The sequence below is a fragment of the Gastrolobium bilobum genome, unplaced genomic scaffold, assembly GCF_033153095.1.
Source record: "Gastrolobium bilobum isolate Gb01-03AN ecotype WA unplaced genomic scaffold, APGP_CSIRO_Gbil_v1 utg11607, whole genome shotgun sequence".
Classification (NCBI taxonomy): Eukaryota; Viridiplantae; Streptophyta; class Magnoliopsida; order Fabales; family Fabaceae; genus Gastrolobium; species Gastrolobium bilobum.
In genome coordinates, this window is record NW_026898683.1 from 109,302 (window position 1) to 136,834 (window position 27,533).

Consider the following 27,533-nt stretch of genomic DNA (forward strand, 5'->3'; position numbering starts at 1 on the left):
TCGCTCTGGTATTTCATCAATATGCTATTTTCATATTCGAATTTTCATTTTTTTTATATTTTAATTTTTAAGCTTGTTGCTTTTTGCAATGACCATGCTTGTTCTTTAAATTTCTCTTGATTATTTGTAAATTTTCAGTAAAAAGATTATATTTTTCAACAATTTTCAAAAAAATTCTCTTGCGTGTCTAAAGGCAAAAATTTTGAAATGCAGGTTGAGCAATATGGCTGAACTTGTCCATCGTCCATGGTTAAAACAACATTCAAATGCTAACGAGTAAGGCTATGGAAACACTACGGTATATTTTTTAATTTTATATTTTTAAATAATTTTTTATAGCTGAATTTATTTATTTTGTTATGTTAGGATGCCAAGTGATTTAATTGTTGCACAAAATGCACCATGCATGGATGCAGAGTTAGAATGGCAACCTAGAAAAGGCAATACATTTAGTACTTTAGAGGAGGCATGGAAATTTTGGACTGAATATGGAGTTAGAATTGGATTTAATGTTCGAAAGCTATATTATAACAAGAACAAAAATGGAAGGATTTTGACTGTTAGATATGTATGTAGCAAAGAGGGTGTTCGTAGAGCAGACAAAAGGGATCATTTAACTATCAATCCTCGCCTTGAAACTAGAACAAATTGTCCGGTGAAATTGGGACTCAAATACATGAAAAATATTGAGAAGTATCAAATTTATGATTTTTGCGATGAGCATAACCATCCTTTGCATCTTCTGGAGACAAGTCACATGCTAATATCTCAAAGAAAATAGTCTCAAGTTCAAGCTCATGAGATTGATTTGGCTAATGATTCAGGCCTTAAGCAAAAGACTTCATTTGAATTAATGAGTAGACAAGTTGGTGGAAGAGAAAACCTTGGTTACACACGCTTGGATCAAAAGAATTATCTTCGTAGCAAGAGGTTGAGAAATATGGCATATGGGGAGGCAGGAAGCTTATTACAATATTTTCAACAAGAATCAATAGAAAACCCATCATTCTATCATACAGTCCAATTAGATATTGAAGAACAAATCACAAATATTTTTTGGGCTAATGCAAGAATGATAATGGATTATGAATACTTCGATGATGTGGTTACCCTTGATACTACATATAGTACCAATAATGCATATAGACCTTTGGCTGTTTTTGCAGGATTTAACCACTTTAGAGGGGTGGTGATTTTTGGAGCTGCACTTCTTTATGACGAGACTTCAGAATCATTTGAGTGGCTCTTTAGAGAATTTTTGAAAGCACATAAGAACAAGAAGCCTCAAACTCTTTTCACAGATCAAGACCATGCCATGGCTAAAGCTTTACCACAGGTAATGCCCGAAACATATCATGGTTTATGTTCTTGGCATTTGATGCAAAATGGCATAAAGCACCTTGGTAATTTGATGAAGAATGGGTCTCATTTTTTGAAAGACTTTAGTTTTTGCATGTACAAATGCTCAGAGGAAGCTGATTTTCAAATAGCATGGGATAAATTGCTAGATGAATACAATCTTCATGATAACAAATGGTTAATAGGTGTGTACAAAGTAAAGGAAAAATGGACAAAATGTTATATGAAAAATACTTCCACTATTGGCATGCAAAGTACACAACTTAGTGAAAGCTTTAATGCAGATTTGAAAACTTGCATGAAACCTGACTTGGACATAATACAATTTTTCAAACACTTTGAAAGGTGGTTAGTGATAAGAGATACAATGAGCTGCAGTGTGAATTTGAATCTAGGCAAAAAGTACCAAGGTTGAAGATGGAAAATTCACCTTTATTGCAACAGGTTGCACAAATATATACTTTACCTCTTTTTGATCTTTTTCAAAAAGAGTATGACAAATATGCAGCATGTTATATAAAAAAAGGAAATGAAGGTGAATTAATCCATGACTATTTTGTTGGGTTGTGCAATGAGGATGGAGAATTTAAAGTTTCATTTACTCCTTCCACAAGTACAGTTTCATGTAGCTGCAAAAAATTTGAAACTTTTGGCATTTTGTGTTGTCATGCAATCAAGGTTCTTGATGTCAAAGATATAAAGAAGTTTCCCATTCAGTATATTTTGAAAAGGTGGACTAGGGAAGCAAAAAATGGATTTGTGAAAGATACACATGGCAAACATGTTCAAGAAGATGCTAATCTTGATAGCACACAACGATATAGGAAAATTTGCCCTAAATTAGTGAGAATAACCACGCAAGCATCTGATTGTAAGGAAGCTTACTTCTTTATGGAAAAGGCCATAGAAGACTTACGAAAGCAAGTTGATGAGATTTGCAAGAAAAACTTGGGACTAGAAAATATTAATGTTGATCTTTCTTCCTCTTTCCCAAATGAAAATCATTTCTTACAAGTCAAAGGATTGAAAAGAAGAAATGGTATAAAGAATTGGAGAAAACGTCCAAAGAGTTGGGTGGAGAACCAACCCAAGAAGACAAAAAAGGTCCCAAAAATTAGTGCTTCACAAAATAAACAATTGAAGGTAATTTTATTTGCAACAATATTTTATTGAGTAATGTGTTTTTAATTTTTTAGTTTTTCCATATTTAATATTTTCTTCAATATTTTGTGTTGATGTTTTTGCATAGGAAAACAATGACATTTCAAGTTCTCATGAAAGTGATCATGGTTTTAATAGACTTTTAATGGTAAGAATTTTGACACCTTTTAATTTTTTTTAATGAAGTGTATGAAATTTTTATTTATTTAAATAAATTTTGTATTGTTTATAATATATTTGCATTATATTTCTTGAACAGGAGCCACTTCATGATACTTTTTTTCAATCAACAAGCACCAAGTTCAATCCATTATTAATTCCTTTGAGTGATGTATCAAACCTAATGAGTAACCAAGTATCCATGGAGTACCAATTCCTTTGATGTAGAGTTTTTCATATTAGCCCATGATGGATTATGGTAGCTCAGTTTTTAGAGAAGTTTAAAAAAACACCATGTATTTTGACTAATCACATGGGTAATAGTGGGGTGTTGTAAAATCTTAAGCTATATTTCTGATGAGATTGTAGATTGAATTGGAAGATTTTGTAGATTGAATTGGAAGATTATGTACAGACTCATAGTTCAAGTTTTATCGATATTTATTTTGGCTCTTTTGACTTCAGATTGTATCAATGCTAATTTAGTTGTAACTTAGGTAGTTCACTATACCAAGTTTGAATGCCATAACTAAAAAGAAGATACATTGTGCTTTCGTACCATAACTTTTCACTTGACTGATTCTTTTATCGATATTTAGTTTATAGCTTTATTGTCATTGAAGTTTGGTTCTAAATAGTAATAAAATTCATACTTGAATTGCTAGTGATTGATTGTAATCTTGTTCCGCACAATTTAAGGAATATTAGCTGTGACCTGGAATTGGAAGTGTGATGTTTCAACAATTTCGTAAAATTCATTTTGGTGAATTTCGTAAAATACATTGTGCTTTCGTACAAGAATTTGAAAATCAAGCCTCTTGAAACCGATTATTCCAAGTGCTAATTAGTACAACAGTTGTTCCCCTTGAAACCGATTAATATACAACAATTTGTGCAAATTTTCAATAACCGTATAGAAGAGAAATTGGTAAGGTGATATATTTATATTTAGAATGAAACATCAGCATCAGCATCCATATCTCTCTCTTGCGAAATTTTTGGTAGAAGGCAAACGAGCAATAACATCTTCTTCAATCCCACATTCGTTTGTTCCTCTTCTAAACATCCTGCGATTTAGATTAAAATAGTTCATTAGCTAAGACATATCTTTAGTATCAGATATTCAAGGTGGAGAATAATTCCAGAAACAGTATAAAAAGTGCTTGCTAGATATTAGTCTGATTATGTTAAAGTAATGGCATAAAGACTATACCATAAGAGGCACACCAAAAAAAAGAAGACAAGAATAAACAGGCTTAGAGACAAGAATTTTCCATGTTTCATATTAATCAAAGAGGTTTCATTGTGCATGTGTCGTCCATGCTTCAAAAGTTTAATCATCCATCAGTCTTTGCTTGAAGAAGTGCAGAATTGACTCAATAATTTATTAGTGAAGGTATATTTTTTCTGCCCAAGATCTAAATTCTTTCACTAAGGATGACTATGCTTCTCCCATCCTGCTAGTCCTAACCAGCCACCACAATCTGACAACCTCACAAAATCATAATAGGAAAATTCTTGAAAAATATAAATAATTAAGAGAAATTTGCAGGCATCAACAAGGACTGACCCTCCCCCCACCCAAAAAAAAAAAAACTTTAACATGACCGTAACAAAAATAATCTTTTTTAAAAAACCCCTTAATCTATGTTTTTTTAAGTAATCGTGATTAAAATTATTATTAGATCCATAAAAGAAGGGGAGAGTTACAGTCAAGCATGGCCCTGACAAAAAGAAACGAGCTTGAAAATTAAAAAATAAAAAAAAAATAAAAGTTGAAATATGAAAATGGCGTAGTGATGAAATACCAGAGCGGAATTGATGGAAGGAGTGGAATTGGATTGACCCATCTTTTTGGATGCAGAGCGTCACATCCTCGATAAGAAATCCAGATTTAGGGGTTATCCGTTTTCTTCTTCTTCTTGTTTCTTCGTCTTCTCCTGGAAAAGAGGTTGAGGATGATGACGCGGATCACAGAACTTGAGCAATCTTTTGATATTTCACTAAAAAAATGAATTGGATGAACCTGGGTTCGTTGAAGCACCGGCAGAGATGAGAAAGAGATGAGGAGAATTTAATTATCCCAATTCTGAATAAGTTTGCTGAGGAAATGAAAACGTGGGAGAGTAAAGTAAAGAAGAGAGATATAATTGTAAATAGATGAGAGAGAAAAGAAATAAGAAAAATAAATAAAAAACAACCGTTGATTTATTATTAAAAATAACAAATGGCTGAGATTGATTAACATTACTGGGTCATGTGAAAACTTGACATTAGAGGATCTCAATCCCTTTAGTTATTTCATGAAATACGATAAGTGCTAGAAAAATGCATGTTTTGAAGAAGACACAAATTGCTCAGCAAATAATACTGAACAAAGAGATACTGCGCCAGCACTACTCTCAGCACAGGTAAAAAATAATAATAATGATTTAAGAAATGCACCAAGAATGCCAAAAAGAAACTATAAGAGACACTCATGTTCACGTGTCATGGCAAAACCAAGTCTACGATGTTTACACAAATTACCTCATCTTTGTACATTTGCTAAGGACCTCACTAGGGAATGCATAAACCCCTCCTGGCCTTTCGATCTATTTATGTTGGCTTAAAAAGCTAATACTTTTTAATTTTTCCAAAAAGGAGAGGAAGAAACATAACTATGAACAAATCGAGATTTATACTTCCACCGTAAACAAAAATTGTTTGATCGAGAATAGTCATATACTTTTCAAATCATTTGATTGCAGTACGAAATAAATATAACTTCTTGATTGAATTAATGCAAAAAATTGATGCATAAATTTTGCAAACTAATCATATCAGTTTGTTACAATACTTTCGTTTCAAAATAGATATGAACTAAAAAAGACGATGCATATAGAACGACAAAAAAAAATTATAAACTGATTTGTGGATCCAGAAAAATATACACAAAAAACATGACTTTGTATGGAAATAATACAAATTCTCCTTGGTCCAAAAAAAAAAATGAAAACACAAATTCTTCTTTAGTATTCCTCGAAACCTCACGTCATATATCTATAGAAAGATTTTGACATGTAAAATAAAAGCCCTAGGTTCTCAATTCAATCGAAAACCAAAAGAAGAATTTCACAAATAAATGCGTAAGGTTTTGACCTTTATGATAAAAAAAAATCAATTTCTTTGATTCCATCAACGTGGATTTTATAATCATACACACAGGCTCTGATACCAAATGAAAGATTTATAATTCCAGGATCATGGATCATGTATATGATTATAAAATACCCAAATAATATGAAATCAAAATATGAGATTATGCTTACCTTATTGGGTTATCACAAAGCCGGAGGAAAGGGGAACTACATGCCAGGATCTTCCTCTCTATGACTTATTTCGAAAGTGGCAGCCTCAGCGATGAGAGCATTACGGCTCATGGGATTTGATCCCAATATAAATAGGTTAGAGAGGGGACCTAGCCAAATACCCTAAAAAGAATTTGTGTCCACTGGATCCACTCATCACGAAAAACCATGGTCACACGCCTGCCTACACTGCTGCCCAACTAGGCCCGATACCAACAGATGCCAAAAGCCCAACTCAACAGATATCAAAATAATATAATTGAAATATCCATTAACCCGATTAATTTTAAAACAAAAAACTAATTAATTAATATTGCCCACGTAACGAAAAATTCTAACATTTTCTCCATACCTCTTGGAACTACAAAAAATCTTGGGCGCGTCTGTTTAAAACTAAGCAAGTTAAATCAATTGGCTATGGCTCATCTTGATCAATCATTTAATTTATCTAAAATGACATGAAGATATGAGAGAGCAAAACTCCATGCATGACTGATGCGTAAAATCGGCAAGTGCACCGATCGTACCAAGTAATAAAGAGTGAGTAGAGTATCGTCTCCACGAGGATTGAGGCACCTAAGTTGTTATAACTATTCCTCTCTTGTTGGATTAATCAAAATAGGTTGAGAATGATTGTAGTTCATGAAACAAACTAAAATAATTAAAGTAAAAATGTAAATGATTCCAAAAGTGTTTTCAGAATGCAAGAACAAAAGATTAAGGATTGGGAAAATATTTGAGAAAATATTGCGGTAAGAGAAACAAACACCTTTCCGATCCCCACCTTGCAACTTGGATTACGTTTACATTTACCTATTCAATTGATCGAACAATTCATCATCTTTTATATGATTAGTTAAGCCTTAATCCCTTAGTGATCTTAACCTAGTCAACTCTATTAGAATCCTAATCCCTTAGAAATCCCTTTTCGAGTTAACCCTTAGAATCAATGAACCTTTAACGTTCGCTGTTCATGTAGCCTATCCCTAGTGCGTACATGAACAGTTACCTTATTCTTTGTCAGGAATTAGAATTCCAACATCCCTATCGAAAACCCTAACCCTCGCAATCCTACTAGATTGATCAGTTCCAATAGAATTATAAATGAAGAACAAGAAAAGATAAACTCAATTAAAATAGATAAACGTAAATTTCAACCAAGGTACAAGGGGTTCACATCAAGGGTTGTGACCCTTACCATAATGATGAAACTAGCCAAACATGTTCATGTCTGACAAAATAACTAAAATAAAGTAGCATTTAAAACCTAGAAGAGAAAGGGAAGATGAAGATCTTCCGTCTTGATCGATCGAATCCTTGAATCTCCGAGAAGCTCCAAGGAATCTCTGCTCTCTTTGTTGTTTTTCTCCTCTTGATTCTCCCAAAAGTTCCTTCTTCTTATGTTTCAGATCCTTTTATTAGGTTTTGGGAAAACCTCTTTTCACTTGCACTCCCATTGGGCCTTATTTTGGCTGATTCGCACTTAAAAATATATCGCCCACGCACGGGGCGCCAAGCCTGGCGCCCCAAACTTGGGAGAAACAGAAGCTGAATCTGTAAACGGCGCCCCGGGCGCCAACTCTGGAGTGCCGTGCGCCAGTCCCGCGCTCCGTGCGCCAACTCTCGAGCACCGGGCGCCAGGTTGGCGCGCCGTGCGCCACCTCCCGCGCGCCGTGCGTGGCCGAAACAGAAGCAAATCGTCGATTTGGAGCCCCGTGCGCCAGGTACCGCGCCCTGTGCGCCAGTTTGGCGCTCCGTGCGCCAACCTCCGCGCGTCGTGCGCTAGCGGGAAATTTGGTTTCTCCGTTTTTGCTCCTTTTTGCGGCGTTTCATGCTATTTAACATATAACTTGAGTGAGAGCATGATTGAGAAGGAATAATCAATATTTCTTGCATTTAATGAATATTTTCACACATTTATGATTAATTCCTTGCTTCTTTTAAGTTAGAAAACATCATCTGCTAGACTCACATCAAACAATTCCCAGATTTAGATGTTGCTGTCCTCAGCAATAAATTGAATTTAAGCATGGGAAGCAAGGTTCAATTAATCAGGCATAGCATTGCACAGACAATAATAGAGATTACTATACTAAGCATGAATGATTTTCAAGTCAAACTTATGATGATGCTTAACACTACATTCAAACGTCAGAGTCTAACTTGATTACCCCTCACAAGACATGATATTCACTCATCACTCAGTGTTTGAGGTCATTCATCATCACTCATTTCATCACAGCTGTTGTTCTACCATAAGCTTGATCTTTTTCTCAAGTTCCTAAAGATGAGGAACATCAACACATGCCTGATTGATCAAAAGGGCTTCTTAAGGTTATAACTTGGCTTGGCTTAAGGTTAGAATCTTTTGGAAAGTAGCTGAATAATTATTGAGATTGAAACACCATTTTCATTAATACTCAATCATCTCTCAATTCAAGTTTCAGCACCACATTTTATTCGAATTCATGATTCCTTCCTTTTTCTCACTTTTCCCTTCATCATTGCTTGTCAATTTTTGCAATTTATTTTTCTTTCTCTTTATATTCATGTGAGAACTATTCTTTTCTTTTCCTTTTCAACTGCTTAACTTCTAGTGGAGCTTACCTCAATTACTTCTAACTTTTTGATTATTGACATTTCAATCTCAATCAAGGTAAGTTCTGATGGAAGTGGTCTAAACAGTTTAATAAGGTAATTAAAAAAAATTGGTCTCAGGCTCAACATGGCTAACAATGGATGATTTCTCAGGTAGCTATTTGGCCATAAGCTTAATAGAACAAAATGCCTCTATCACTTCAATCAACACATGCATTGGAGAGAATTAGATCAAGTTCTAGAGTACCACTGCAGTGAGGACTCTCAAAAAAAAAATTAACTGTATAGGCACAAACCTCACAAGCTGTGGTATCAAACTAGACTCTTCTTAATTTCATTTCAAGCATCATTATCATAGAAATCAAACAAACGAGCAATCATAATCTCTATTCATGCTCTATGCAATGTCATGACAATCTTGCATATCATGCAATGCTTCCTCATATTCAACCAAGGAATTGACTGAGTAGCACATCTAAATCAGGACTGTGCTTTCACATAGCAGGAAATGAAACTAAAAACACAAAATTTCTACCAAAATGAAAAAAAAAAATGAAAATAACTAGAAAGGTTAAAATAACTCCCCTGGAGTAGCTATGAATCCGCTGAACCTTTTTCTGTGTGTGATACCTCGATTGCCGTGTATGCAGCCCCAATTCCCAGATTTAGAATATTGCTGTCCTCAGCAATAACTAAAGTAGTTGGAGAAAATACTGCTGCACAAGTATAAACATCACACATGTGAAATATCAGGCAGAAAATAACATAACCAATGTACTGGAGAATTATAACTCAAAATACCAACGAGGTTCAAATTACCCTAACATAAACCTAGATGGTCAAACAAAGACAACGAAAATAAAACATCAAAATAAAAATTAAAGACAGATAAGGGGAAGGAAATAAAAAAAATAATAATAAAAACTCATTGGGTTGCCTCCTAAGTAGCGCTTGTTTAACGTCACGAGCCTGACGTACCCCTTGTGATCATAGTGGCTGGTAACTCGAGCTCAGTGATGACACTATACCCTTGCTCAGAATTTGTGTCCCGCCATGGTTATACTCATATGCATGTGGATAAGGATGAGGGTTCTCAGAAACTTTAAACTTAGTCCTCACATGCTTTTCCTTACCCTTGGGCTTTTCCATCTTAACCTTTGGCTTGCTTCCTTCATGCCACTGATGAATTTCCTTCTTATTCCTTTCCTCAACCTTTTTCTCCGCAATGTAATTGACTTGATTCTTAGGTTGAGGAGCAGGAAATGGAGGAGCTTCATTTATAAGTACTTTGAATATTGCTTGCTCTCCATCCACGCGCATTATCAACTCACCCTTAGGTACATCGATTAATGCTCCTGAGGTTGCTAAGAATGGCCTCCCGAAGATCATAGGCACACTGGCATCTTCATCAATGTCAAGGATAACAAAATCAGCAGGAATTAGAAATTTGTCTACCTTGACTAGCACATCTTCCACAATACCATGTGCTTGCTTTGTTGAGCGGTCAGCCAGTTGAACATTCATCCTAGTTGGCTTGACTTCATCAATTCCCAGCTTCTTCATCAGGGTTAATGGCATCACATTAACGTTGGCACCAAGATCACATAAGACTTTCTCTATAGTTGTCTTGCCAATGATGCATGGAATACTGAAGCTTCCTGGATCCTTCAACTTTGGAGGCATATTTTTCTGTAGGATTACACTGCACTCCTCTGTTAATGTGACCGGTTCATCCTCTGTGAGCTTCCTCTTCTTAGATAATGTTTCCTTCAAGAATTTGGCATATGAGGGCATTTGCTCCAGAGTGTCTGCAAAAGGAATATTAATCTGCAATTTCTTAAAAATATCTAAAAATTTAGACAATTGCTTCCTTTGCTCATTTTGCTTTGGCCTCATTGGATATGGGAGTTTCTCAAAACGTGAGAAATCCCATTGCTTCATTTGAACTGCAGGAGGTTGTTCCTTTGCTTCTTCTTCATCTTTTTGAGCTTGTTCATCCTTTCTTGTAGAAACTTCAACTTTCTCTTTTTCTAGCTCCTCATTCCTTGTAGTGATGACATTGCATTGCTCCTTTGACACTGCATCGCTCTTTTCTTGACTCCTCTCAGCTAGTTGTCTTGAAAGTTGGCCAATTTGAGTTTCCAAGTTTCTGATTGAAGCGTCTTGGTTCTTGTGGTAGGCTCTTGTCTCATTTATGTGATCATTAGTGGTTTTGGAAAGTTGTATCATCGCTTTCTCCAATTCAGATGGCTCTCTTTGTGGCAGAGGAGGAGGTTGCAGATAGTTGTTGGATTTATAATCCAAGCCGCTCCCTTGATTCCTCCTTTGAAAGTTATTTCCTTGGCCGCCATTCTGATTCCTTTGGTAACCTTGAATATTTTGTGGAGGCCTTGGATCATACCAAATTCCATTGACCTGGAATGGTTCAGCTCTATTGAGTGTAGGGCACTCATTAGTATCATGCGGCTCCTTGCAATACTCACAGTTAAATATATCAACCTTGGATGTTGAGAGCTGCATCTTGTCCAGCTTGGCATTCAAATTGGCCAATTGCTGGGAAATCACTTTGTGCTCAGCTAGTGATGCATCATTATTCCCCAATTGTAAAATTCCTTTCTTGGGCTGAATAGATGGGAATGCTGCTGCCATAGACGCATTCTCATTCCTTGCCATTAAATCCAGCAGCTCTAAAGTCTCATCTGTTGTCTTCTTTCCTATGGTGCCACCAGCTGCACCATTGACAATCATTCTGCATTCTGGCGTCATCCCATTATAGAAGACTCTGACCTTCTTTGTATCTGGCAAGTCATATTGTGGACACTTTCTGATCAGCTCCTGGTATCGAGTCCAGGCTGCACATAAAGTCTCTCCTGGTTGTTGGGTAAAATTGGTGATTTCATTCACCAACTTATTGTACTTTTCCATGGAAAAGTGTTCAGCAAAAAATTTAGCCGCCAAATCCTCCCATGTTCTGATGCTGTTGGGAGCTTGTCGATCCAACCATTTGAGAGCTCTCCCGGTCAATGCAAACGGGAACAATCGGAGTCTGATCGCATCGTCTGACACTCCGTTGTGTTTAGTTGTATCACAGATCCTTAAAAATCTGTCTATGAAGTCATGAGGATCTTCATAGTCCTCTCCACCAAACTGAGTTTTCTCAACCAAGGTGATGAGTGCTGGCTGGATGTCATAATTATTAGCAGCAATCGGTGGTTTGACAATACTCGAGTTTGGCCTTGATCGATCGAACCCTTGAATCTCCGAGAAGCTCCAAGGAATCTCTGCTCTATTTGTTGTTTTCCTCTCCTTATCCTCCAAAAGTTCCTTCTTCTTATGTTTCTGATCCTTTTATTAGGTTTTGGGAAAACCTATTTCCCTTTGCACTCCAATTGGGCCTTATTTTAGCTGATTCGCACTTAAAAATATATCGCCCGCGCACGGGGCGCCAAGCCTGGCGCCCCAAACTTGGGAGAAACAGAAGCTGAATCTGTAAACGGCGCCCCGGGCGCCAACTCTGGAGTGCCGTGCGCCAGTCCCGCGCTCCGTGCGCCAACTCCCGCGCTCTGGGCGTCAGGTTGGAGCGTCGTGCGCCACCTCCCGCGCTTCGTGCGCGACCGAAACAGAAGCAAATCGTCGATTTGGCGCCCCGTGCGCCAAGTACCGCGCCCTGTGCGCCAGTTTGGCGCTCCGTGCGCCAACCTCCGCGCGTCGTGCGCCAGCGGGAAATTTGGTTTCTCCGTTTTTGCTCCTTTTTGCGGTGTTTCCTGCTATTTAAACATATAACTTGAGTGAGAACATGATTGAGAAGGAATAATCAATATTTCTTGCATTCAATGACTATTTTCACTCATTTATGATTAATTCCTTGCTTCTTTCAAGTTAGAAAACATCATATGCTAGACGCACATCAAACAATTCCCAGATTTAGATGTTGCTGTCCTCAGCAATAAACAGAATTTAAGCATGGGAAGCAAGGTTCAATCAATCAAGCACAACATTGCACAGACAATCATAAAGATCACTATACTAAGCATGAATGATTTCAACGTCAAACTTAAGATGATGCTCATCAACTACATTCAAACATCAGAGTCTAACTTGATTACCCCTCACAAGACATGATATTCACTCATCACTCAGTGTTTGGGGTCATTCATCATCACTCATTTCATCACAGCTGTTGTACTACCATAAGCTTGATCTTTTTCTCAAGTTCCTAAAGATGAGGAACATCAACACATGCCTGATTGATCAAAAGGGCTTCTTAAGGTTATAACTTGGCTTGGCTTAAGGTTAGAATCTTTTGGAGAGTAGCTGAATAATTATTGAGATTGAAACACCATTTTCATTAATACTCAATCATCTCTCAATTCAAATTTCAGTACCACTTTTTATTCGAATTCATGATTCCTTCCTTTTTCTCACTTTTTCCTTCATCATTGCTTGTCAATCTTTGCAATTTATTTTTCTTTCTCTTTATATTCATGTGAGAACTATTCTTTTCTTTTCCTTTTCAACTGCTTAACTTCTAGTGGAGCTTACCTCAATTACTTCTAACTTTTTGATTATTGACATTTCAATCTCAAACAAGGTAAGTTCTGATGGAAGTGGTCTAAACAGTTTAATAAGGTAATTAAAAAAAATTGGTCTCAGGCTCAACATGGCTAACAATGGATGATTTCTCAGGTAGCTGCTATTTGGCCATAAGCTTAATAGAACAAAATGCCTCTATCACTTCAATCAACACATGCATTGGAGAGAATTAGATCAAGTTCTAGAGTACCACTGCAGTGAGGACTCTCAAAAAAAAATTAACTGTATAGGCACAAACCTCACAAGCTGTGGTATCAAACTAGACTCTTCTTGATTTCATTTCAAGCATCATTATCATAGAAATCAAACAAACGAGCAATCATAATCTCTATTCATGCTCTATGCAATGTCATGACAATCTTGCATATCATGCAATGCTTCCTCATATTCAACCAAGGAATTGACTGAGTAGCATATCTAAATCAGGACTGTGCTTTCACATAGCAGGAAATGAAACTAAAAACACAAAATTTCTACCAAAATGAGAAAAAAATGAAAATAACTAGAAAGGTTAAAATAACTCCCCTGGAGTAGCTATGAATCCGCTGAACCTTTTTCTGTGTGTGATACCTCGATTGCCGTGTATGCAGCCCCAATTCCCAGATTTAGAATATTGCTGTCCTCAGCAATAACTAAAGTAGTTGGAGAAAATACTGCTGCACAAGTATAAACATCACACATGTGAAATATCAGGCAGAAAATAACATAACCAATGTACTGGAGAATTATAACTCAAAATACCAACGAGGTTCAAATTACCCTAACATAAACCTAGATGGTCAAACAAAGACAACGAAAATAAAACATCAAAATAAAAATTAAAGACAGATAAGGGGAAGGAAATAAAAAAAATAATAATAAAAACTCATTGGGTTGCCTCCTAAGTAGCGCTTGTTTAACGTCACGAGCCTGACGTACCCCTTGTGATCATAGTGGCTGGTAACTCGAGCTCAGTGATGACACTATACCCTTGCTCAGAATTTGTGTCCCGCCATGGTTATACTCATATGCATGTGGATAAGGATGAGGGTTCTCAGAAACTTTAAACTTAGTCCTCACATGCTTTTCCTTACCCTTGGGCTTTTCCATCTTAACCTTTGGCTTGCTTCCTTCATGCCACTGATGAATTTCCTTCTTATTCCTTTCCTCAACCTTTTTCTCCGCAATGTAATTGACTTGATTCTTAGGTTGAGGAGCAGGAAATGGAGGAGCTTCATTTATAAGTACTTTGAATATTGCTTGCTCTCCATCCACGCGCATTATCAACTCACCCTTAGGTACATCGATTAATGCTCCTGAGGTTGCTAAGAATGGCCTCCCGAAGATCATAGGCACACTGGCATCTTCATCAATGTCAAGGATAACAAAATCAGCAGGAATTAGAAATTTGTCTACCTTGACTAGCACATCTTCCACAATACCATGTGCTTGCTTTGTTGAGCGGTCAGCCAGTTGAACATTCATCCTAGTTGGCTTGACTTCATCAATTCCCAGCTTCTTCATCAGGGTTAATGGCATCACATTAACGTTGGCACCAAGATCACATAAGACTTTCTCTATAGTTGTCTTGCCAATGATGCATGGAATACTGAAGCTTCCTGGATCCTTCAACTTTGGAGGCATATTTTTCTGTAGGATTACACTGCACTCCTCTGTTAATGTGACCGGTTCATCCTCTGTGAGCTTCCTCTTCTTAGATAATGTTTCCTTCAAGAATTTGGCATATGAGGGCATTTGCTCCAGAGTGTCTGCAAAAGGAATATTAATCTGCAATTTCTTAAAAATATCTAAAAATTTAGACAATTGCTTCCTTTGCTCATTTTGCTTTGGCCTCATTGGATATGGGAGTTTCTCAAAACGTGAGAAATCCCATTGCTTCATTTGAACTGCAGGAGGTTGTTCCTTTGCTTCTTCTTCATCTTTTTGAGCTTGTTCATCCTTTCTTGTAGAAACTTCAACTTTCTCTTTTTCTAGCTCCTCATTCCTTGTAGTGATGACATTGCATTGCTCCTTTGACACTGCATCGCTCTTTTCTTGACTCCTCTCAGCTAGTTGTCTTGAAAGTTGGCCAATTTGAGTTTCCAAGTTTCTGATTGAAGCGTCTTGGTTCTTGTGGTAGGCTCTTGTCTCATTTATGTGATCATTAGTGGTTTTGGAAAGTTGTATCATCGCTTTCTCCAATTCAGATGGCTCTCTTTGTGGCAGAGGAGGAGGTTGCAGATAGTTGTTGGATTTATAATCCAAGCCGCTCCCTTGATTCCTCCTTTGAAAGTTATTTCCTTGGCCGCCATTCTGATTCCTTTGGTAACCTTGAATATTTTGTGGAGGCCTTGGATCATACCAAATTCCATTGACCTGGAATGGTTCAGCTCTATTGAGTGTAGGGCACTCATTAGTATCATGCGGCTCCTTGCAATACTCACAGTTAAATATATCAACCTTGGATGTTGAGAGCTGCATCTTGTCCAGCTTGGCATTCAAATTGGCCAATTGCTGGGAAATCACTTTGTGCTCAGCTAGTGATGCATCATTATTCCCCAATTGTAAAATTCCTTTCTTGGGCTGAATAGATGGGAATGCTGCTGCCATAGACGCATTCTCATTCCTTGCCATTAAATCCAGCAGCTCTAAAGTCTCATCTGTTGTCTTCTTTCCTATGGTGCCACCAGCTGCACCATTGACAATCATTCTGCATTCTGGCGTCATCCCATTATAGAAGACTCTGACCTTCTTTGTATCTGGCAAGTCATATTGTGGACACTTTCTGATCAGCTCCTGGTATCGAGTCCAGGCTGCACATAAAGTCTCTCCTGGTTGTTGGGTAAAATTGGTGATTTCATTCACCAACTTATTGTACTTTTCCATGGAAAAGTGTTCAGCAAAAAATTTAGCCGCCAAATCCTCCCATGTTCTGATGCTGTTGGGAGCTTGTCGATCCAACCATTTGAGAGCTCTCCCGGTCAATGCAAACGGGAACAATCGGAGTCTGATCGCATCGTCTGACACTCCGTTGTGTTTAGTTGTATCACAGATCCTTAAAAATCTGTCTATGAAGTCATGAGGATCTTCATAGTCCTCTCCACCAAACTGAGTTTTCTCAACCAAGGTGATGAGTGCTGGCTGGATGTCATAATTATTAGCAGCAATCGGTGGTTTGACAATACTCGAGTTTGGCCTTGTGAATTGAGGAGCCAAAACTGATTCCATCAGCTCAGCTGCTGGTGGATTTTCTTCTGCCATCTCTGTTTCTACTTCAAAGTGTGAAGTAGAATTTTCTGCTTCAGAATGTGAAGTAGAAGCCTCTGCTTGCCTCCTCTGCTTGGTATGTTGTCTTATCCTCTTTGCAGTCCTTTCTATCTCTGGATCGTAAATCAAAGTTGCAGGATCAACTGTACCACGCATAAACTCAAGCAAACAGATTAGTAACACAAAGATCCAAGCAAGAAAATCAAAAGTTATAAATAACTTGGCGTAGTCAATCCCCGGCAACGGCGCCAAAAACTTGTTGCGTAAAATCGGCAAGTGCACCGATCGTACCAAGTAATAAAGAGTGAGTAGAGTATCGTCTCCACGAGGATTGAGGCACCTAAGTTGTTATAACCATTCCTCTCTTGTTGGATTAATCAAAATAGGTTGAGAGTGATTGTAGTTCATGAAACAAACTAAAATAATTAAAGTAAAAATGTAAATGATTCCAAAAGTGTTTTCAGAATGCAAGAACAAAAGATTAAGGATTGGGAAAATATTTGAGAAAATATTGCGGTAAGAGAAACAAACACCTTTCCGATCCCCACCTTGCAACTTGGATTACGTTTACATTTACCTATTCAATTGATCGAACAATTCATCATCTTTTATATGAGTAGTTAAGCCCTAATCCCTTAGTGACTTTAACCTTGTTAACTCTATTAGAATCTTAATCCCTTAGAAATCCCTTTTCGAGTTAACCCTTAGAATCAATGAACCTTTAACGTTCGCTGTTCATGTAGCCTATCCCTAGTGCGTACATGAACAGTTATCTTATTCTTTGTCAGGAATTAGAATTCCAACATCCCTGTTGTAAACCCTAACCCTCGCAACCCTACTAGATTGATCAGTTCCAATAGAATTATAGAATGAAGAACAAGAAAAGATAAATGCAATTAAAATAGATAAACATAAATTTCAACCAAGGTACAAGGGGTTCACATCAAGGGTTGTGACCCTTACCACAATGATAAAACTAGCCAGACATGTTCATGTCTGACAAAATAACAATAAAAGAGAGTAGCATTTAAAACCTAGAAGAGAAAGGGAAGATGAAGATCTTCCGTCTTGATCGATCGAACCCTTGAATCTCCGAGAAGCTCCAAGGAATCTCTGCTCTATTTGTTGTTTTCCTCTCCTTATCCTCCAAAAGTTCCTTCTTCTTATGTTTCTGATCCTTTTATTAGGTTTTGGGAAAACCTATTTCCCTTTGCACTCCAATTGGGCCTTATTTTAGCTGATTCGCACTTAAAAATATATCGCCCGCGCACGGGGCGCCAAGCTTGGCGCCCCAAACTTGGGAGAAACAGAAGCTGAATCTGTAAACGGCGCCCCGGGCGCCAACTCTGGAGTGCCGTGCGCCAGTCCCGCGCTCCGTGCGCCAACTCCCGCGCTCTGGGCGTCAGGATGGAGCGTCGTGCGCCACCTCCCGCGCTTCGTGCGCAACCGAAGCAGAAGCAAATCGTCGATTTGGCGCCCCGTGCGCCAAGTACCGCGCCCTGTGCGCCAGTTTGGCGCTCCGTGCGCCAACCTCCGCGCGTCGTGCGCCAGCGGGAAATTTGGTTTCTCCGTTTTTGCTCCTTTTTGCGGTGTTTCCTGCTATTTAAACATATAACTTGAGTGAGAACATGATTGAGAAGGAATAATCAATATTTCTTGCATTCAATGACTATTTTCACTCATTTATGATTAATTCCTTGCTTCTTTCAAGTTAGAAAACATCATATGCTAGACGCACATCAATTTTTCATCTTCACATCATTCTTTTTCTTTCTCTCTTATGTTGACACATACAGTTATACTCACACTCGGAAAACACTATTCAAATTCACATATAATCATGCAGCTATTTTGTACATACCCCTCCCAAATTTGGTTCCCTAAAACTTTATGTGTTCATGAGAACTGAAAGCCTCATTTTGTGACTGTTATTTAAACTAGACTCTCACCAAAACACTTTTCATTTTACCAAAGCAGAATTTATGCCATGGCTGCTGGAATTTTTTTTTGCTTATATAGATAGGCTTGAAATCCTTCAAATAAAACATTTCTACTTCAACCAAAAATTGGCCTCAAACCGGACAAATCAGGGCAACAGCCTACATAGATAGCCTTGAAATCCTTCAAATAACTTTCTTCTGCTTATAACTAGATATTATCTAATGTTTACATTTCTTCCCTTATTTTTAGATTTCTTTCTTTGTAATATTATGAATATTTTCTTCTGTTTTGGTTGACCATAATGGCACTTAAAACTATGTGTATTTTCTATATCTTGAAGGTAAATATATGTTCGTTTAGTGGGGATGGTATTTGGTACTTAGAAGGTGTCAACGGTGTTAGAGAATATCCTAAAATAGGCTAACAAGGCGCTGCTCTTTTTTTTTTTTTTTTGAAACAAGGGAAAAGAAATTACACAACAGAACAGATCCTAGGGCTAGAGATGCCCCTTAAATCTCTACTTAACAAAGTCACACAGACCTCAGGAGGGTCTAGAAAGAGATGTGATAGATAAGACCATATAGCACTGATGATGTAGCACTCTTCACTCTTCAGCCTCATACCCTTCTTTCTCTCCACTGATGATGTAGTCAACAAGCTTTTCTTACTTGCTTCTTCTTGTAAAGAACCAATTCAACCCAAAAGTTTAAACTGTTGGGTGAGGCTACATTGGTTTTATATATCTCAACATGCCCCCTCACACGAGAGTCCACTGGGCTTGAAGGGTGGACAATGCACAGGCCCATCTACCTGTGCGAAGAAAGAAATTCCACTAGAAAGAAAGTGGGGGGCGGTGAGGATTGAACTCGGGACACGAGGCTCTGATACCATGTAAAGAACCAATCCAACCCAAAAGCTTAAGCTGTTGGGTGAGGCTACATTAATGGTTTTATATATCTCAACACTTCTTTTCATAGTACATTTCAGACAAAAAATAACGTGGAGAGAGCACTTGATTTTTGTCTGAGGGGATTAAATTAGCTTCCTTGCTTCAAATTTGATAGATAAGACCAATGGTTATTACTATTGGTGATAAAATTTTGGTTTCTACTTGAATCTGATTCAGTTGGAAAACTATGTTTATGTTGTAGTGTGTTTTTTTTTTTCTTTTTTCCCCATGTTTTGTAAGGATGGAATCCATGTTTTAATAATTTCCAATTACTAAAGGTTTATAATATGACATCAGTACCATCTTTTTCAATCCATGTAATTAGCATTTCATTTATTTAATAAATACTAGTTACCGGGTGTGGAATTAGTTAATTGTTGTAAATATTTGTTTACAGGTAACTCCGCCCATGTGTGCTTGCATGTATGGCCTGTCCCAAGCCAGGATAAAGGAGGAGGGTTGGCGTCAGGTGTTGCGAACCGGCCGTAAAAAATAGCTATATTTTTATGTGATGAACCTATATGATTTTTCGTTGGGGCGTACCCTTCATAGCGACGCGTTGCATCGGGCCCCGGGTGTAGCGAAAAATGGGCTAGGGTCCTTGCCACAAGGCAAGGCGCTGCATCGGGCCCGGGGTGTAGTGAAAAGTGGGCTAGGGTCCTTGCCCCAAGGCAAGGCGCCAGGTCTTCACCCGGATTTGGTGAGAAGTATGCCAGGGTCCCAACACGCAGATGGGCGAGCGTGGCGGGCAAGCACAGCCCAGGGGTTAAGGATGAGATTAGGAAGCTGGAACATAGGAACCTTAACGGGTAAATTGAGGGAGTTGGCAGATGTCTTTGCTAGAAGGAAAGTGAATATTGTGTGTTTGCAAGAAACTAAGTGGGCTGGAGAAAAGGCCAAGGAAGTGGATGGAACTGGTTTCAAGTTATGGTACACAGGTACGAACAAGAGTCGAAATGGTGTTGGAATTATGATCGATAAAAGTTTCAGAGATAAAGTTGTGGACGTCAAAAGGAAAGGCAACAGGATTATTCTGGTTAAGCTTGTTGTGGGTGACTTAATCCTGAATATCCTCAGTGTGTATGCACCCCAAATTGGATTGCAACCAACTGATAAAAGCCAATTTTGGGAAGACTTGGAGGAGGTTTTGAGGGGAATACCTAGAGAGGAGAAGATTTTCGTAGGAGGAGATCTAAATGGTCATGTTGGTAAAAGCAATGGAGGTTTTGATAGAATCCATGGAGGTTTTGGCTATGGGACGAGAAACGAGACTGGAGAAGATATCTTGAATGTTGCACTAGCCTACGATTTGATGTTAGTGAACACCTTTTTTCAAAAAAGGGAGTCACACCTAATCACTTTTCATAGTGGCCATAATCGTAGTCAGATTGATTTCTTTCTGGCTAGAAGAGAAGATAGAACTTCTTGTGTCGAATGTAAGGTCTACCCTGGAGAGTGTGTCGCTACGCAACATAAGCTGGTAGTCTTGGATGTTCGGTTCAACAAAGTGCGTACAATGAAGAAGAGGGCTCAGAATCCAAGGATAAGGTGGTGGAAGCTTAAGGAGGGAAAAGAGAGAGAGTTCAATGATAGAATGTTGCACGAAGGACCTTGGGAGTTTGATGGAGGAGTAAATGCAACATGGAATGAGATGGCTAAGTGTATTCAAAATTTGGGAAGGAGGGTGTTGGGAGAAAGCAAAGGAAATGGATTTCATACAAAGGAAACATGGTGGTGGAATGGAGAGGTGCAAGAGGCAATTAAACATAAGAAGGAGTGCTTTAGATCTTTGCATAAAAGTCCCAGTGCAGAGAACCTACAAAAGTTTAGATTGGCGAGAAAAAATGCAAAGAAAGCAGTGCGAGAAGCTAGAGGCAAGGTTTTCGACGAGTTGTATAAAAATCTTGGGAGCAAGGATGGTGAAAGAGGTATTTATAAACTTGCAAAGATAAGGGATAAGAAAAGTAAAGACCTCACCCAAGTTAGATGCATCAAGGATGAAAATCAAAAACTTCTGGTGAGAGATGAAGATGTAAATGAAAGGTGGTTGAAATACTTCAACAAGCTGTATAATGGGGATGGAGATACAAGCGAGGTGGACTTAGAGGACGCGTGTGATGATATGAATAGAAGATTTGTACGCAGAATTAATACACATGAAGTTAAGGAGGCTTTAAAGAGGATGAAGACTAATAAAGCCTTAGGGCCTGATGGTGTCCCTATTGAAGTGTGGAGAGGCCTGGGGGATGTGGCAATAAAATGGTTGACCAATCTTTTTAATAAGATTCTCCAGACGAATAAGATGCCTGATGTATGGAGGAAAAGTATGATTGTGCCTATCTACAAAAACAAGGGAGATATACAGAATTGTTCAAACTATAGAGGCATTAAGCTAATGAGCCATACTATGAAGTTGTGGGAGAGGGTTATTGAACATCGCTTGAGGAGAGATACCAAGGTTTCTGTAAATCAATTTGGATTTATGCCAGGAAGATGTACCATGGAAGCAATTTTCTTGATGCGACAACTAATGGAAAGATACCGAGAAAAGAAAAAGGACTTGCATATGGTGTTCATAGACCTTGAGAAAGCATACGATAGGGTTCCAAGGAAAGTTTTATGGTGGGTCCTGGAGAAGAAAAAGGTTCCATTAAAGTATGTAAAGGCAATCAAGGATATGTATGATGGGGCTACTACATGTGTAAAAGCTTGTAACGGATCATCAAGTTATTTTCCTATCACGGTAGGTGTACACCAAGGGTCGACTCTAAGTCCTTACCTCTTTGCCTTAGTTATGGATGAACTAACAAAAGATATTCAAGAGGAAGTGCCATGGTGTATGCTTTTTGCAGACGATATTGTGCTTATTGATGAGAGCAAGGAGGGTGTTAATAGAAAACTTGAATTGTGGAGAAGCACATTGGAATCCAGAGGATTCACATTAAGTCGAAGCAAGACTGAGTATCTGAAGTGTGAGTTTTCTCTGGTACGAGATGAGGACCAAGAACCTGTGCATCTAAATGGTCAAGAGGTACCCAAAAAAGATGCTTTTAAATACTTGGGCTCCATTTTACAAAACGGTGGAGAGATTGATGAGGATGTAAATCACAGAATCAGAGCAGGGTGGATGAAATGGCGCAGTGCATCTGCTTTTTTGTGTGACCGCAAAATCCCCCTGAAGTTAAAAGGAAAATTCTATAAAACGGCAGTAAGACCGGCAATGCTATATGGAGCAGAATGCTGGCCAGCACATAGGCAACATGAGCATAAGATGGGAGTAGCAGAGATGAGGATGTTAAGGTGGATGTGTGGTTACACAAGGATGGATAAGATAAGAAATGAAGATATTCGACGAAAGGTCGGAGTAGTACCGGTAGCCGAGAAGATGAGAGAACATAGATTGAGGTGGTTTGGGCACGTGATGAGAAGACCCATGGATGCTCCTGTAAGAACAGAAGTTTGTTACCAAGAGCTCAACACAAAAAGAGGCAGAGGTAGACCGAAGCCTACTTGGGGGAAAGTAGTAAAACAAGATTTAATGGAGTGGGATATAGATTGGCGGACAGTATGTCTTAGAACGGAATGGAGAAAAGCTATAAGTATGGTGGAGGGTTAGACCCGCTGTTATTCCTATGTTCCAGATGGTCCCTTTCTAGTCTTTTTCCCCTTCATTTCCCCCACTTCTTCTTGTCCCTTTCTTTTTTACTTTTATTTATTTATATATACATATATTGTTATTTTATTTTATCTTATTTTATATTTTTATTTTATTTGTTTTTTTTTTTTTTTTTTTTTTTTTCAACCGTTTTGTATCTTTCATGTGGGTTCATCTACCACCGACCCCAATTAATTTGGGATAAAGGTGTTGTTGATGTTGATGTTGATGTTGTTGATTTGTTTACAGGTGGTAGGAACTCCCAACTACATGTGTCCTGAACTGCTTGCAGATATTCCTTATGGATTCAAATCTGATATTTGGTCACTGGGTATATGTCTCGTGTGATGAATATCTGATACTTGCAGAGTTTGTTTTTGCTGCAGCTAAAATACATTTTTGTTGTTCAGGGTGTTGTATATATGAGATGGCTGCTCATCGCCCTGCTTTTAAAGCATTTGTAAGATTTCCTTTGATTTTTGACTTTATAGTAGTTATAGATATGCTGTAATCATTTGTTATTCTTTTAATGTATTATCCCTCAAGTCATATGTGAATGTAATATCTCATTTCTGCATCAAAGTTGCAGTTTTGTGCAACAGAAAAGATAAGGTCTCAATTGGCATTATTGGTTCAGAAGAAATAAAATTCTAACAGAAAATTTTCTGTTGAGAGTTGCTATAATTTTTTTTTTTTAAAGTAGAGAAAGGTTATAGTTACAACATTTTATCAATAATTTTCTTTATAGTTTGTTAAAATAAAATCAACGGTTACAAAATAATATCAAATGAGAGCCGTTAATTTGATTTTGATCTAATACTAACGAAGTGGTTGTAAGAAAAAAGAGAGCTTGTAGGTATAACCTACCTCTTTAAAGTATCTGTAGAGATGCTGTAATCTTTAGTGAATTCTTTTGATGTGTTATCCTTAAATTAGATCGGGACGTAATATCTCATTTCTGGACCAAAATTAGCAAATTTATGATTTTGTTCAGCTAAGAAGACAATGCATCAGTTTATCTAAATGGTCTAGAAGGAAGAAAACTATAAAAACTAAGTTTGATTGAAGTAGACTGCTGACCAGATTAATTCCAGTTTTTGCAAAGACCTACCAGAATCCTCATTGTGACATATATTTTGTTGTTATTCTGATATCTGTGATGGGATAATAAATTTAAGTTTGTTTTGCAACCAGTCTTAACTGATGTTTTTTACTGGAGTGGTGCTGCATAACATTTAATTTTCTGACATTTGTAGAATTTTGTTAATTGGGGTTGCTGGGTGATTTTCAGTCGCTTCATGTGATTCATTACACTATAGTATAGATATTCATGTATGTGTAGGTATCTGATCATGATTTTTTTCTTGATAAGCGTGATGAAGGTGTTGTTGATGTTAATGTTGAAGCATGATAAATCTTGTTTCAGGATATGGCAGGATTGATAAGCAAGATAAACCGTTCCTCTATTGGCCCTTTGCCTCCCTGTTATTCCCCATCCTTGTAAGTTTCTATCTTCTTTTGCTAAGCTTATTATCATTCTATTAACAGAAAGTCAGTGATTACTCATGGTTACCTTGTGAAGTCTGGTTTGTTTGGCAGAAAGATGTATGCATGCACCTGGTTGTGTGGGTGCACTTAACGACATTGTTATACACTGCATTTGTTATACCACTCCGATTTTTTGTTTATTTTCAAGAATGCTGTTAAATTCTTTATAAGCTTAATGAGTGAACACTTAAAAAATGCATGCAAAATTGTTTATCTGTTGCTGCTATTCATATGGAAAGGAGCAAAAAGGCTACTGTTTGGCATAAGGAGAAACTTAAATCTGTCTAGGTTCGGAGGATGGATTTTATTTTATTTTTTAAACATTCTTGTTCAATTCATATTTTCCTCTGTGCATGTATGTGTACTAGAAATCTTAAATTGTTGGTTCTTACACACAGGAAAACACTGATAAAGGGCATGCTGAGAAAAAATCCTGAGCATCGTCCAACAGTAAGCCTCTCTTGAGAGTAACCTTATTTGCAATGTGAAACTGGTTTCCTATCATTGCTTATCCTGAACAACTTCAATTCATATTTTTCACAGGCATCTGAGATCTTAAAGCACCCTTATTTGCAGCCTTATGTTGATCAATACCGTTCATCTTTCTCTCCTCCAGCAGCCTGTTCTCCTGAAAAGCCAATTTCGGCTGTCCATGACTCGAAAAAAAATATGGCAGAAAGCCAAAACACTAGTAGTTCAAGTAGTGACAAAGATAGTTTGATTTCAAATGAGAGAAACATTGTGAAAGTAGTGTCAAAGTGTGATAACAAAGTCACTGAGATAGACCTGGCATCAATTGACGATGATGGCTCTGAGCATCTCCTGCCTAGTGAAGAAAGAAACAGCGTAAGCAATGTCAACGCCAAAACAGATGAGGAAGAGGTGATGAAACCATCTCATAATGAGCACCATTCTAATGTTGTATCTAAGAAACCAAAAACAATTAAGAATATAATTATGGCATTAAAAGATGGAAAAGTTAGAGAAACAAGTTCTCCAATGAGAGGCAATTGCATAAAGGCATGTGGTGTATCAATACAGAGAAACAGTCCAAATTGCCCAAAACTAATTTTGGTGCTTCTGGTTTGAAGACTAATTTAGAGATGCCAACTATTGCACCTTCAAAAGCAACCCCTGATTCTGCAAAACGAATGCAGGGATCACATCCTTCAAAGCAACAGGTACATTAGTAACATTATCATTATAAATGATATATACTGTATTATTAGTTACTTTTAAAGATTTCCTCATAACACTGATATTTATTTCTGGTATATTAACACATGCAGTTACCTATTATAGAATCTACACCAAAAACTAAACCTGGACCTAATGTGACTGCACCCTCTGGTCCTATCAAACAAGTAGAAGGAGGTGGAGTTCCTGCCAAGCAAAGGCAAAAGACTCCTCCAAGCTTACTTAAGCCACCTTCATTTCTAGGATGTATGAGGCAGGCTAGGCTTGATGCACCAAATGCAGCAAATGATATTGGAAAGTTAAGACTAAATAAAATGGCTCAGGAGCCTAAGTTTAGCCATCATCAATTGGCCAACCGTCATCTACCACATGTTTCTAGAGAGATTAGTAGAGAGCCTTTAAAGGCTTTTGAAAGTAGTTCCAAAGGAATTCAAACAGACTGCAGCAATTCTGTCTCATCTTCAGTCTCTATTCAAGGATTTGAACTTTCTGATTATGCAACAACTTTTATTGACTTGAGTGAACCAATATTTTCTGATCATGAGAGTTTAAACCAGGCTGAAAATGTGGAATCACGTCCAGACAGCAGTTCACCTGCTACCTATTTGCATTTTGATATGTCTGAAAAATGGTCTGGGGAAAGATCTGTGGTTACACCGAATTTTCAAAATACAATTACTAGTAATGAGAAAGTAAGTCCCAGTTTAACTCTTGATCACTCAGTTCAAGATTCTAAGTTAATGTTTGCTTCTGATGATAGTTTTCCCATAAATCAAACAACTACAACTGCTGCCTCCGATAATAGTTCTGTAGATCCCTCTGCTGAAGTAGCAAAAGAAATCAAAGACCTTCAAGATATTTCTAACGAAATTATTTCAACCAAGTCTCTCAAACATCCACTTCCCATTTCTGGAGAAAAGTCTGTTTGTGAAGACGTTAGTACGCTAAGCACGGCAAATTATAGGCATGATCAAGCTAGCCAGCCAAAACTCATGTGCATCTCCACCGGTGATGACAAATTCATGGCAAGGGAAAGAATTTCATCAGTGACTAAAAGTGCTCCCCTGATTATCTCTACTGAAATTTCAAGCCAGAAAGTTTTGCAAGAGAAAGAAGCAGTTTTACATAATCCAGCACCAGAGAGGCAAGCTGCTGGCCATTTTCCTCCAGCTTTCGATGATGTCATCCATGTTATACGCCATAGCAGTTACCGTGTGGGGAATGAGCAGCCAGTGAAGGAATCTGTGGAGATGGGAGTTCAAAATGTAGATGTTAGTAAATTTATCAACATTGTAAGGGATGATTTAGAAATGAGAAACGTGAGCACTCCTCCTAACTTCAAATCTTCAAGTTGCTCAGACTCTTTGAGCTTGAAATCAAGTATTTCTGACCATCCTGGTATTGAGAAACAAGATGTGAAAAACCCTGATTCTCTAGTTTCAAAGTCCAATTCCATGGACTATACCAAATATAACACTCCTACAGCCGAAGAGGAAACACCAGCAAAGGAAACTTTGGATGTTAAATCTTCCAGGCAGAGAGCTGAGGCACTTGAAGGGCTCTTAGAATTGTCTGCAGATTTGCTGCAGCAAAATAGATTGGAGGAACTTTCAGTTGTTCTGAAGCCCTTTGGAAAAGATAAGGTCTCCCCAAGGGAGACAGCCATTTGGTTAGCCAAGAGTCTAAAAGGATTGATGATTGACGAAAGTGGGGGACGCTGTTAATGAGGTTTCTTTTCCATTGTAAGTTTGATTGTATTTGATATTTTGAATTGCTT

The 27,533-nt window shown here is 37.8% G+C and overlaps 2 pseudogenes; both read left to right on the forward strand.

The window, feature by feature from the left end:
- The first annotated feature begins 223 nt into the window (after window positions 1-223).
- Window positions 224-4,663, forward strand: LOC133318286 (protein FAR-RED IMPAIRED RESPONSE 1-like; annotated as a pseudogene).
- Window positions 4,664-20,128: 15,465 nt separating this feature from the next.
- LOC133318287 (serine/threonine-protein kinase Nek5-like) lies at window positions 20,129-27,480 on the forward strand (annotated as a pseudogene).
- Window positions 27,481-27,533: the final 53 nt, after the last annotated feature.